The sequence below is a fragment of the Anthonomus grandis genome, chromosome 19, assembly GCF_022605725.1.
Source record: "Anthonomus grandis grandis chromosome 19, icAntGran1.3, whole genome shotgun sequence".
Taxonomy (NCBI): Eukaryota; Metazoa; Arthropoda; class Insecta; order Coleoptera; family Curculionidae; genus Anthonomus; species Anthonomus grandis.
This window is the reverse complement of record NC_065564.1, coordinates 4,109,820-4,124,420: the sequence shown is the minus strand read 5'-3', so window position 1 is coordinate 4,124,420 and position 14,601 is coordinate 4,109,820. Positions and strand designations below refer to the sequence as shown.

The following is a 14,601-nucleotide window of genomic DNA, read 5'->3' as shown; positions in this document are numbered from 1 at the left end:
TAATAGGCTACTATACTAGTAAGTTTCAATTTTTTAGTATAAATTTTTTATGAATTATTTCTGATCAATTATAAAAAAGAATATAATACAATTACAGGGTTAAACGAAGTGAACTACTACCGATAACTTGTGACTGAAGAGACCTAAGAATTAGAAACTTTCAGAGCTAGTACGCGACTTACCAAGCTACTGCATCTGTAAATTTCAATTTTTTAGATCAAGCCGTTTTTGAGTTACTGTTGTTTAAATTTGTTGACATAATTAGGAAATATTTAATATATTTATAGGGTTAAACGAAGTGAAATGCCATTGATAACTTCTGACTAAAGAGACCCAAAAATAAGAAACTTTTAGGGTTGATGAGACTTATAATAGGCTACTATACTAGTAAGTTTCAATTTTTTAGTATGAATTTTTTATGAATTATTGCTGATCAATTATAAAAAAGAATATAATACAATTACAGGGTTAAACGAAGTGAACTACTACCGATAACTTCTGACTGAGGAGACCTAAAAATTAGACACTTTCAGAACTAATACGCCACTTACCAAGCTACTGTATCTGCGAATTTCAATTTTTTAGATCCAGCCGTTTTTGAGTTACTGTTGTTCAAATTCGTTGACATAATTAGGAAATATTTAATATATTTATAGGGTTAAAAGAAGTGAAATGCCATTGATAACTTCTGACTGAAGAGACCCAAAATTAAGAAACTTTCAGGGTTGATGAGACTTATAATAGGCTACTATATTAGCAAGTTTCAGTTTTTTAGTATGAATTGTTTATGAATTATACAATTGCAAGGTTAAACGAAGTGAACTACCACCGATAACTTCTGACTGAGGAGACCTAAAAATTAGAAACTTTCAGAGCAGATAGGACACTTACCAACCTACTGCATCTGTAAATTTCAATTTTTTATCTCAAGCACTTTTTAAGTTACTATTGTTCAAATTAAGTATTATTAATTTACAAATATTCAATATACTTACAAGATTAAACGAGGTGAACTGCCATTGATAACTGTTGACTGAGGAGACCTAAAAATCAGAAACTTTGAATAATAATACGCCCTATAGTATACTCCTATATTAGTAAGTTTTAATTTTTTAGCATTAATTGTTTATGAATTATTATAAATCAATAATTAGAAAAAATTCAATGTAATTACAAGGTTAAACGAAGTGAAATGCCATTGATAACTCCTGGCTGAAGAGACCCAAAAATAAGAAACTTTTAGGGTTAATGAGACTTATAATAGGCTACTATATTAGCAAGTTTCAATTTTTTACTATGAATTGTTTATGAATTATTGCTGATCGATTATAAAAAAGAATATAATACAATTACAGGGTTAAACAAAGTGAACTACTACCGATAACTTCTGACTGAGGAGACCTAAAAATTAGAAACTTTCAGAGCAGATAGGAAACTTACCAGCCTACTGCATCTGTAAATTTCAATTTTTTATCTCAAGCAGTTTTTAAGTTACTTGTATTAAAATTAAGTATTAATAATTTAAAAATATTTAATATACTTACAAGATTAAATGAGATGAACTGCCATTGTTAACTGTTGACTGAGGAGACCTAAAAATAAGAAACTTTAAGTATTAATAAGCCTTACAGTGTACTACTATGTTAGCAAGTTTCAATTTTTTAACATCAATTGTTTATGAATTATTGTTGATCAATTCTAAAAAAAAACAAAATATAATTACAGGGTTAAATAAAGTGAACTGTTACCGATAACTTCTGACTGAGGAGACCTAAATATTGGAAACATTGGGGGTTGATAGGATCTATACCAAGCTTCTACACTAGCCAATTTCAATATTCTAGTTTAAACCGTTTTTGAGTTACTGCTACTCAAACTTAGGTAAATCATTAAAAAATATACAATATAATTACAATGGTAAAAGAAGTGAAATGTCATTTATAATTTCTTACTGAGGAGACCGAAAAATTAGAAACCTTGAGGGTTGATAGGCCCTATACCAAGATACTATACTAGCAAATTTGAATCTTCTAGCTTAAGCCATTTTTACGTTACTGCTGTTCAAATTTAGGTAAATCATTAAAACATATGCGAAATATTTAGAGCGTTATAAGAAGTGAAATGCCATTCATAACATCTAACTGCGGAGACCTAAAAATAAGAAACCTTGAGGGTCATTAGCCAACATACCAAGCTCCTATACTAGTAAGTTTCAAGTTTTGTCCTAAGACAGTTATCAGTGAAAAAAATTATGCAAAAATAAGGAGTGATGACGACCTGTAAGAAATTTGGCAATTCTCAATTTTTGCCATGATTCCTGCAGATCTTCTCAGTTGCTATCATAACATGGGTCCAGGCCATACCCTAAATAAACCCTGACCGAGTAAAAAACAAGCACAAAAAAAAAGAAAACAGCGAGTTCACGTGTCAATTCTTTTGTTAATCCGCCCTTTGTTGTAGCAACATGAGGCCCGGAAAATTTACAGAGCAAATGAACAGTATCAAAGGGCCGAGGGACAAATTAGCGGACAGTAAAGGGGCACAGGGCCGAAAGGGCCCCGCTAATACCTTCAAGGGTTAAAATTAGTTCGGCGGTGTGAAATATAAGTCGATTAAAGGACCGAAATTAAAAAGCTAAACAATTCTTTGGGAGGGAGAGAGAAACCCGGGGGTGTAACAAAAAACAAAGCGAATGTGTTTAAACAGTTGAAAACTGTTAAAAACACTAAAAAAAAACTCATTTTAACTCAATAAAAACGGCACGTTCGGACGTAGAGGAGTTGGCACAAAAGCTGCGTTTGACGTGGGTTTTTGTTGTCCCACTCCCTCCCGGGTGGGAGGGGGGATGCTCTGTGATGTCGAAAATGACGTTTTTTAATTTATGTGCTGAAAATGAACTTTTAAATAAATGTGGACGAATTATTCTGTTTTTTTTTTATTAAAGCGAGCGGCTCAGCATATTTTCCAAATTGGATTTGCACAAAGCTTTGTTATTGCATGTGGAATTTTGCAGGGGCACTCACAAACGTGGTTTTGTTATTCCGATCGGTTTTCCAATTAAACTTTTTTGTTGTTGTTGTTTTTTTTAATAAATAAAAATTCTATTCTAAAAGTCGGCAACTAAAACAATATAAGACCGTTCGCGCCCTCGGTTCGCGTTAACAGGGTGGAAATTTTAAAATATAATTAATGATCTTCGCCGTGGCGTTGTAAGCCCCTCGAGCTCTATTTAATTAATAATAAAAAAAAAAAACTTATATGGGGCCACTTTACTCGGTTTTCATGAGCCGAACTTACATTTTAGGACTTTATAGGGGAACTGCGACCAGTTGGCACAGCTTGGGCAATTAGGAAATGAGTTTAATTTTAAATTTTTATACTCGGATTATAATTTAAAAAATCATATTTCTGTACTGAGGAGTCCCTTAAATTCGAAACCTCTAGGGTGAGTAGGAATCGTTCTAGGGTATCATACTAGTAACTAGTTTTAATTTTTTAGCTAAAATTGTTCTTGACTTATCACTGATTAAAGTTATGAATTAAAAAGAAAAAAGAAATTTATGTGTAAAATGAAATGCTACTAATAACTTTTGACTGAGAAAGCCTAAATTTTCAAAACTCTTAGGTTCAGTAAAAAACATCCCAAGGTACTATTTTAGTAAGTTTTAATTTTTTAGGTTTAATAGTTTTTGAGTTATCATCAATCAAATTTATGAACTGAAAGAAAAAAGATGTTTTGTATGCAAAATGAACTACTACCAATAACTTTTTACTGAGAAGACCTAAAATTTCGAAACTCTTAAAGTCACTAGACAATATTCCAAAGTATCATACTAGTAAGTTTTAGTTTTTTAGTTTAAGCAGTTCTTGAGTTATCACTAATCAAAATTATCAATTAAAAATGAAAAAGAAAATTTGTATGCAAAATGAACTACTACCAATAACTTTTTACTGAGGAGACCTAAAATTTCGAAACTCTTAAAATTACTAGACAACATTCCAAGGTATCATACAAGTAAGTTTTAATTTTTTAGCTTTAACAGTTCTTGAGTTATTACTAATTAAAATTATGAGTTAAAAAGAAAAAGAAAATTTGTATACAAAATGAATTACTTTTAATAACTTTTTAATGAGGAAACGTAAAATTTCGAAACTTTCAGGACCAATAGGCAGTACCCCAAGGTATAACCGTAGTAAGTTTGAGTTTTTAAGCTTTAATAGTTTTTAAGTTATCATTAATCAAATTTATCAACTGAAAGAAAAAAGAAAGTTTGTATGCAAAATGAAATGCTACCAATAACTTTTTACTGAGGAGACCTAAAATTTCGAAACTTTCAGGACCAATAGGCAGTATTTGAAGGTATAACTCTAGTAAGTTTGAGTTTTTTAGCTTTATTAGTTTTTGAGTTATTATTGATCAAATTTATCAACTAAAAGAAAAAAGAAAGTTTGTATGCAAAATGAACTACTATCAATAACTTTTTACTCAGGAGACCTAAAATTTCGAAACTTTCAGGAGCAATAGGCAGTATCTCAAGGTATAATCCTAGTAAGTTTGAGTTTTTTAGGTTTAATAGTTTTTGAGTTATTATTGATCAAATTTATCAAATGAAAGAAAAAAGAAAGTTTGTATGCAAAATGAAATGCTACCAATAACTTTTTACTGAGGAGACCTAAAATTTAGAAACTCTTAGGGTCAGTAAGCGAAACTCCAAAGTACCATTTTTGCAAGTTTTAATTTTCAGTTCAAATAGTTTCTGAGTTATCACTGATCAAAGGTTTGAGTTGAAAGGAAAAAGAAAATTTGTATATGAAATAAAATGCTCCCAATAACTCTGTAGTAAGGGGACCTAAAATTTCGAAACTTTCATAGTCAGTTTGTAATATTCCAAGGAACAAACCTAATAAGTTTGAATTTTTTAGTTAATATAGTTTTTGAGTTATCACTAACCAAATAACTTGTCAAATCAAAATTCAAGAAGTACGAACTAAACTTTAACAAATAACTCTCAATCAAAAAAAAAACAAAAATTTTAAAACCTTTTTAGTAAATTAACGATACACCAAAGTACCTGCTTGGAAAATTGAAACTTTCTAGTTAACCTAGTTTTTAAGTTAGAACTGTTCAAACCTATAATATTAACAAAAAAACAACATTTTGGAATACAAACTGAACTGCCACCGATATCTCTTGACTGAGTAGGCCTAAAAACTTGAAACTTTCAGAGTCTATGGCCAACAAGCCGGGCTACCAGCTCAATAAATTTCAACTCTTTGGCTAAACCAGTTTCAGAGTTATCAACGATCAAACTTGAAAACACATTAAACGACGTTTATCTGTTATAGACAAAGCTCTCTCTTAACAATATACCCCTATGCATCCGTAGGAATCCGCGAACAACGAAATGCGGTTAATCATACACGAGGTTCCGTATCGTATTTAATTATGTCGCCCGTTTAATTCCCGTTTGATCTGATCCGATTATTTTGGGGGGGGGAAAATTGACACGCCATCCGACAAATTCAATAGCAGAGAAACGCGTTACGTCACGCTTGTCTTAAGTCTGTCCGGGGCAGGGGTCATGTGGCACACACACACACACACGAACAAACACAAAAGGTGTAGGCCAACCATGAATATTTTACGACCCCAATTTATCTCCTTGTCTGTTTTTTCTGTGTGTGTTTGAGTAAACACACACACAGTGGGTCCAGGATATCCGTATATCTTTCAGGGATCCCGCACCTGTCACCAATTAATTTTCCGAATTTGTTTTCGGGTCATATTAACCGTAATGTGAGAAGGAGAGGGTCAAGGGGGAGAGAGGGAGTCTAAGAAAATCAATGGGAAAACTGTTTGTAAAACGAAATTAGCCAGTTGGGGGGGGGGCTTTGTGCCGGGAAATGGCATAACATGGCACAATCGAATTCCGGGGTGCCTTTGTCTTTCGCCTTGCCCGGAATCCCGGTCTACTACTATCTGGAGTATCTTGGTTTTCCGGTTATTTGTTTTTGTTATGTATACACCGAACAAAAGTGTCGAAAAACTACTTTTTTATGGGAGAATTTTCTACTTTTTCAAGTCCTTTTCACCCAAACTTGTCCCCGTTTAAAACAAGGGCGTTATTCAGATTCCGACGGTGCCAAAAAAGAAAGAGACTCCCGGAGAAAATGCAGAGCGTCGGGGCACAAAGGCCCCTCTGGAAAGTTAAGACAAGTAGACCCAGAGATACGCATATGTCTTCTTCCATGGATTCGTGGTGCTGAAAAGTTTTCTTTCCGGACCCCCTCTTGGCCCACGCCCGAGGCATTATGTAAATGTTCCGGCTTATTTGCACAGTGTTTTCCGAACTTTTATTACCCTTCTTGCTTTATGTCAATAGGGCGGGTTTTTTCTCTCTCGTAAGATGTTCGCAAGAAAATACAGATCGATAAGATTATCTTCGGCTTGAAAAATGATTATTAAGAGGGTTTTCGTGGTCGGCCTTGAGAGTTCTAATGGTCCGCGTCATTAGTCGGAAAAAGACAAATCCCAATTACGGGTGTTAATAAATAACCCGCCCCCCTAGTTGGGGATTAAGCCCTCGATGCAAAATTCAGGCCGGATCATCAATTCTCGAAAGAAAACCGAACAAACGTACTGCAGAAGCGTGAAATTTATTCGAGCAAAACCGAAACGGTAAAAAATGGGGCGAGTTGCCGATTTCCCGTCCGTTTTACACCGCAACGGATAAAATACGTGTTCCATCACGTCCCGTTAGTGTTTTCGACCCCCCCTCCCCCTTGCCCTCCTCCCGAATCCCGAAACCGGGATTTCTTAGTGTTGCCCGTTAGTTGGTTGCTTGTTCCCTTTGTTTTATACGAAATAAAACGTCCGCCGAGCAATTTTCTAACTCTTTCGAGGGAGTTCAATAAGAAAAAGACCGTTCAACATTATTGGATTATCCCATTGTTCTTACCAAAGGGTTGAGGTCGTGAGGGTGTTTATTAAAACTTTGGCCAACTATGAAAAATTTGATTTGATAGAAGACAAGCCCAGTTCTAGATAGGAGAAGGATGTAGCTATTCATAAGTGTAACTAACATAATGACAAAGCGATTCATTCCGAATTACAAGAGTTTGTAACTAAGAAAGATTAGTAATTATTATACAAGCCGATGTGGGACGCGAGTTTCCAAACTAAAAGTTGCTTTGGAAAAATTGGCATAACTCTTGACCTGAGAGAGATAGAAAGAAGATAAAACCAGCTCTGGATGTAAAAAAGATATAGCTACTGACAAGTCTATTATTATATCAATAAGCTTTACATTAATTTTTAAATTATTTTTCAAAAAGTGCTTATTTACAAGATTTCTTACAGGGCGATGAGTTTTCAAATTAAAAGTTGCTTTGGGAAAACTGGCATAACTCTTGATTAGAGAAAGATAGAAAGAAGATAGGATCAGCGTTGGATACGAGAAAAATGCAGCTATTTACAAGTATAATTATTATGCCTATAAAGCCTTCCATTAATTAAAAAATTATTTTTGAAAGAATTGCTCAATTACAAGAGTTCTTGCAGGGTTATGAAACTTCAACTAAAAAGTTACTTTGGCAAAACTAGCATAATTCCTGACCAGAAAGAGATAGAGAAAAGATTATACCAGTTCTAGATATAAGAAAGATGCAGCTATTTATAGGTGTAATTATTATGCCTATAAAATCTTCCATTAATATTAAAATTATTATTGAAAAAAGTGCTCAATTACAGGAGTTCTTACAGGGTTATGAGTCTTCAAACAAAAAACTGCTTTGGCAAAACTGGCATAATTCCTGACCAGAGAGAGATAGAAAAAAGATAACACCAGTTCTAGATATAAGAAAGATGCAGCTATTCACAAGTGTAATTATTATGCCTATAAACCCTTCCATTAATAATAAAATAATTTTTGAAAAAAGGGATTAATTACAGGAGCTCTTACAGGGTTATGAGTCTTCAAGCAAAAAGTTGCTTTGGCAAAACTGAAATAACTCTTGACCAGAGAGAGATAGGGAGAAGATAAAACTAACTTTGTATATGAGAAAGAAGGAGCGATTTACAGGTGGAATTATTTGCCGATAGAGCCTTCCATTGACTTTTAAATTATTTTTCAAAAAGTGCTACAGGGTTATAAGTCCTGAAACAAAAAGTATCTTTAGGAAAAGTAGCATAACTCTTGACCGTAGGAAGGTAAAAAAAAGATAAGACCATTTCGGGATAGGAGAAAGATGTAGCCAGCTAGAAACATAATTTTATATTAATTACTTAGTCCAATAATTTGTAATTAATTTTTAAAAAACAGCCTAATTATAAAAGATTGTAACTAAAAAAATGTGGTACACGAGTCTTTAAACAAAAAGGAGCTTGGGGAAATCTGGTTTAACTCTTGATCAAAGAAAGATAGAAATAAGATAAGATTAACACTCAATAGGAAAAGGATGTAGCTAGCCAAAGACATAATTTCATACTAATTAAGTATTCCAATAATTTGTAATTAATTTTTAAAAAACAGCTTAATTATAAGAGTTGTAACTAAAAAAAAGTGGGACACGAGTCTTTAAACAAAAAATAGCTTGGGGAAATCTGGTTTAACTCTTGATCAGAGAAAGATAGAGATAAGATAAGACCACCACTCAATAGGAAAAGGATGTAGCTTGCCAGAGACATAATTTCATACTAATTAAGTATTCCAATGAATTGTAATAATTTTTTTAAAAACAGCTTAATTGTAAAGAGTTGTAACAAAAAAATGTGGGACACGAGTGTTTAAACAAAAAATAGCTTGGGGAAATCTGGTTTAACTCTTGGTCAGAGAAAGATAGAGATAAGATAAGACCACCACTCAATAGGAAAAGGATGTAGCTAGTTAGAAACATAATTTCATATTAATTAAGTATTCCAATAATTTGTAATTAATTTTTGAAAAACAGCTTAATTATAAAAGATTGCAACAAAAAAAATGTGGGACACGAGTCTTTAAACAAAAAGGGAACTGTGGCATAATTCTTGACCAGAGAAAGATAGAGAGAGACCAGCACTGACTAGGAGAAGGATGTATCTATCTCGACTGAAACAAAGCCTTTAATCTAACAGGGCGTCGGCAACCCCTTATGGGTTAAATAAAGACGTAAACCACTTTTTACAAGCCTTAAGAACCTTTCAAACGTCTTCCCGGTTCACGTAACATAAAATACCGTAAAATCGCGTGTACTGGTAACATCACACCCCCGATATATTATTGTCTCTGGTCGGGAATTTATACCCGTTTTAATTAACCCTAATGACGTATTAAGGGTGCGTGTCCGCTTGATAAATGCGTTACCGTTAAAAAACGGCTTGTCCGAGATAAGCCTTAACTATACGGATTTGTTCGCGATTTGTTTCCCCGCTAATTTATACGGTTGTTTTGGGGGGTTGTTTTTTTTTTGTCACGCGATATATATGTCTCTCTCTCTCTCTCGTTCTCTCTGCAGGGGGCAAATTGTGTTTTAACAAATGTAATAATATAAACTGGCTTCAGTCGACATGTTTACGGCCCGACCGAATCTTTTAATCTCGATATGGATTCGGGCGGGCGAACATGGCGAATTATCAGCGATTTTACTTTATTGGCTCGCTAATGGATTTCCCGGATTAGTTTTTTAATTACGCCCCGCATATTTTGACGTAAAAGGGGATTAATTTACTCGCCACGTCATTCACCCTTGAGCTAATGACACTCGGTGCCACCCCCCCTTGAAGGGAACAATATATTCATCATGCGTTATGATATACGACTGGATGCTTTCCATTATGCATTCCGTTTCTATTTCACCCTTTGTTGCCCTCGAAAAGGTTGGAAAAAAACTCCCGCTACAGTTTCCTCTTCCCCTCCGGCCACTTTTTCAAAGTTTCCCTTTCGGCTTCTTTTATTCGTGTAAACGTCTGTTATAAATTCCCGAGCTGATAAAAATAGATTGATGATGACTCGGGACTGGTTTTAACCCTCCCCGCGCACCTCCCCCTTATTGGTGATTGAACGATGCGTATAAGAAAACCCGATATCTCAGAGTAAAAAAACGGGGATGTTTTTAATGTGCACCGAACACCGCGTCATCCCCTAAGACACATCTGGATGTGCCCGGATTGCATCGGGGATGAATAATAGATTTCCCGGATTAGTGCGAATTGAATTTGAGGAGAAGCTCTCGTACACACGGACCCGGAATAATCATCCCCGAGGAAGCTTTAATTTCTTTTGTTTCACTTGTTTCGGGCGGTTTGAAAGGGTTTAATTTCACATATTTATTAAGGGATGGTGTTACTGTCTAAGGGAATTATTCTTCTTATATTAATTTTGTTTTTCGATAAAAGTTTCGAAGAGCATACGCCCCTCGGGCCTAAGAAAAACAAGCTCAGGACCGTGATTTGCAGGATTTTTCAATATAAAGAACAATTTTGTGGAAAGGGAAATATTTTCCTTGGAAAATTGCTTTTTTTTTCTAAAAGAATTTCGCTTATGAGAGAGTGTGTTAAGAGATTAATAGTGCAGGGATGTTACGTGGTAAACAAATCGAAAATGGAAAGTTGTGAGGTTATAACCTCCGACTTAATGAATTTTACAAAATAAGTTAAATCGTATATTAAATTAGAGTCTTCCAACTTATAGTTCTCTAAAGAAGAGTGGTAGAGTTCTCGTTTAGAGGGAGAGATTCAGAGAAGGTAAGGCGAGCCTTAAATAAGAAAAAGATATAGCTATTCTAGGATGTTTTTATTGTAGTACTACAATTATTCATTGATTTTTAATAAATATATAATGAGTAATACATTTCGCGAATTTTCTTTAAAACTACTAACAATATATCAAATTTTCTTTTAGCAATTTAATCTGAATCAAAAATAGAACAAATCATATATTATAACATTTAGTCGTAAACCTCAAAATAAAGAAGTTATGGAGGATTTCTGAAAAATTTGGTTAATTTTTAGGTGAAAATTTTGAATTTTTTTTTTGAGAAAATTCAATTTTTTTTTTGGAAGTTGATAAATTGCCCAAAAAGCTTTAAAAAAGTTTTATAAAACTTTTTTAAAAAATGTGCTAGAAAAAAGTTATACTGATTTTCTAAAAAAAGGCTATCAAGGGCTACCTATGGGAAAATGTTCATAATTTTAGTTTTTATTTTTTTTTCTGGAAAACTATTAGTGGAAAAAAATAATTTTTTTAATAAAAGTTATTTGGAATGTCAATGCGCATCAAATGCAATAAAAAAATAATTTTTAACTCCAATAGTTTTCTAGAAATATGGGAAAAACCTCTTAGGAGTGTCTCCTCATTTTCTCAAAAACTATTGGGAATATCAACATTTTTTTGTAAGCATTGGAATCCCAATTAAAAATAGAACAAATCATAAAGAACAACATTTAGCCGTAAATCAAAGAATAAAAAAGTTATGGAAGATTTTTGAAAAATTAGAAAATTTTTTAAGCGAAAAATTTGAAAAAAAATAATTTCAAAAATTGAATTTTTTTTTGTGCGGAAATTGATAATTTGTCTTAAGGACTAAAACTTTTTTAAAAAATGTGCCAGAAAAAAGTTATATTGATTTTTCAAAAAAAGTCTATCAAAAAATCCAAAGGGGTACCATGGCAAAATGTTCATAATTTTGGTTTTTATTTTTTTTCTGGAAAACTATTAGTGGAAAAAATTATGTTTTTAATAATAGTTATTTGGAATGTCAGTGCGCATCAAATGCAATAAAAAAATAATTTTTAAATCCAATAGTTTTCCAGAAAATTGGGAAAAAACCTTTAAGGAGTTTCTCCTCATTTTCTCAAAAACTGTTGGGAATATGGACATTTATTTATAAGCATTAGAATCCCAATTAAAAATAGAACAAGTCATAAAGAATAACATTTAGCCGTAAATTAAAGAATAAAAAAGTTATGGAAGATTTTTGAAAAATGAGAAAATTTTTAAAAGGAAAAATTTAAAAAAAATTCTTTTAAAAAATTAAACTTTTTTTGTGTGGAAATTGATAATTTTACTAAAGAGCTTTAAACAAGTCTTACAAAAGATTTTTGAAAAATGAACCAGAAAAAAGTTATACCCAATTTTTCCAAAACAAGTTTTCCTCAAAAAATCCATTAGTTTTTATTTTTTTTTATCGAAAACTATTAGTTGTAGAAAAAAATTGTTAAAACAAGTTGCTTTTTTTTATGGTAAACACAAGCACAAGAGGAAAGTCCTATGTCACTCTTGGAGTGGTGCTTGCGTGAAGATATTTGTGGGCATTTATCTTGAATCGCTGTAGGTTGTATGCGTCGGGAAATATGTGAGGTGGAAGCCCGTTCCACAAAGAAGATGTTCTCCAGATGAATGAGTCCCGATACAGCGACGTCCTTGGGGTAGGCAGGTAGACTCGATGTTGATGAGCCGCAACTGCTAGACGCGTCCTTCTTGCCGGAACAGCCCTGGGTGGAATCAGGCCTGCCAGCTCCGAGGAGCACTTACCGTGATAATAACGGTACAAAAAACAGAGATCGGCCACCTTTCTCCTGTGCTCCAGACTATCCAGACTCTTTGTCAGTTCTGGTTTGTCGATAAGACGAATAGCTCTCTTCTGTATAGAATCCAGCAGGTTTAAATTATGCTTGGGTGCAGAGCTCCAGAAATGCGAGCAATACTCGAGGGAAGGGCGTATTTGAGCCTTATAAAGAGTCAGCAGCTGTTCTGTTCTCTTTTAGGTTTTTTGATCTGCCTGATGGACCCCCCCCCCCCCCCGACCAGCCTCCGCCCGGAGATCCGAATGGGAGGCGAGTTTACCTCCGGAACGTTTTGATCGTGAGGGCGCCATCATGCATTTACTTTTCTTCTCCATTTAGCCTTTGGAAACCGGACACATCGACATGGCGGCGAAACGTCAGTTCAAGGGAACCACTTCACGCCGCCTAAGTCCTATGTGGTGGTATTGAACCGGGCGATGCAAGTGGACAACATCTACCATCAAAGGGGTTGCTCTTTTAGTCGCCTTTTACGACAGGCAGAGCGTACCGGAGGGCTATTCTACCCCGGCCCTCCCCGGGGAAAGATAATGCGCATCAAATACAATAAAGAAATAATTTTTAAATCTAATAGTTATCCAGAAAATTGGAAAAAACCTCTTTGGAATTTGTCATCATTTTCTCAATTTTTTTTTTAAATAGAATAAATCATAAAGAATAATATTTAGCCATTAATCAAAAATGGTTTATCTTAAGGTGTAATTATCATAGTGCTATAATATTTTATTGATTTTTAATTAATATTTAAATAAGTGGTAGTTACAAATTCATTGACAAAAAAATTACGAAATTTCATGTGTTTCAGGTTCAAAAGTTCTGTATTTTTTTATACCTAAATAGAAGAAAATGGTCCTTATATCCGGTCTCGTAATAAGTCAGCAATAAGCCGTCGTCCAAAAACGGCGCTCAGAACAATTTTACTTCCAGTAAATTAATTTTAAAGGGTCCGACCGATGATGATTGTTACGACTTCCGCCCCCCGGTTTGCATGTATGTACGACTTTTCCCGCGACCTAATCGGCCTCCGTTTATCTTAATGTCGTTTTAAAATTACTTATGAGGGAAAACGCGGGTTTTTTCCAAGTCGTAAACAAAACTCCTAATGCCCCCAGTGCAAAAACCGATTTATGGGGGAAAACCGAAAAGTGCACTTTCCACTGACAACTTTTGCTTATTTATCGTCCGGGTGGGTCGGATGTTTTTAAATTATCGGCAGTATCGCCGGTTCGGAATTTATTTCCTTATATATCGATAAGGAGAGGGCGCGGGAGGAGAAGGAGGCGGTTAATCTGGAAAGTAGATTTTTCAAAACCCTCTATGAACACCATCACATTAAAGCCTGTTTATAGGCAAATAAGCATCGCTGCCGAATTTTCAATAACTCGTAAAAGAACCTTGATTTCAAAGCATCCAGAAGCAATGCAAAATTCATAGATAGAATTTACTTAATCCCGATTACACTGTTTAAAGAATAAGGGTAGTAAACTAACGAAAACTCGCGTTCGACCAATAAATCCAACCGGACAGTGTCCATAAGGCATCATAAAACTGACCGACGACCCACCCCGGACAAGAACGTAATAATAAATTTGTCCCGATTACATGCCCCCGGAACCCCATAAAAGCGTCTCGAAATATAAAAGGAGTGCGGGACGTTTCATGCTAAATTCCAATAAGGGACCTGTAGCTCCCTGCAGCCGAATACGAGTGGGAGAAGATCTTAGCAACTTTGTTGGAACAGCCAAAAGTGGTCGGCCATATTAAGGCCGTCCTAATCCCTATGTAAATGGGACGCGTGAAATTCCTGCCCTAATAGTACATTTCTATGCTAATATCAATAATACTATTAGGGCCATCGCTGCGGAAAAGCTAATCTAACTTAACGGCAACATTGTTTCAACGAGTCTGGCAATGCGATGAACTTCCCGATTAGTTGGGGATGTTGGATTTAGGAAATTTAGGGGGGTGGACTAGGGGGGGGGGTGTACGTGATAATTGCATTAGTTTTTGCCCTGTTTTTTACATTCATTTTTAAATAAATA

General features: G+C 34.5%; 2 protein-coding genes across 4 annotated transcripts in view; one reads left to right on the top strand and one right to left on the bottom strand.

Annotated features, from left to right (window-relative positions):
- The window catches only part of LOC126747279 (irregular chiasm C-roughest protein), a 111,898-nt gene that overhangs the window by 63,338 nt on the left and 33,959 nt on the right, over positions 1 to 14,601 (top strand). The window lies entirely within an intron of this gene.
- The window catches only part of LOC126747277 (probable RNA-binding protein 19), a 91,514-nt gene that overhangs the window by 70,081 nt on the left and 6,832 nt on the right, over positions 1 to 14,601 (bottom strand). The window contains exons 2-3 of one of the 2 annotated variants that reach the window (XM_050455805.1): positions 1,545 to 1,592; positions 996 to 1,043 (exon numbers count right to left, since the gene is read on the bottom strand). The gene's annotated coding sequence lies outside the window, so the exon portion shown is untranslated. The remainder of the gene's footprint in view (positions 1 to 995; positions 1,044 to 1,544; positions 1,593 to 14,601) is intronic. The other variant, XM_050455806.1, reaches the window with a different exon arrangement.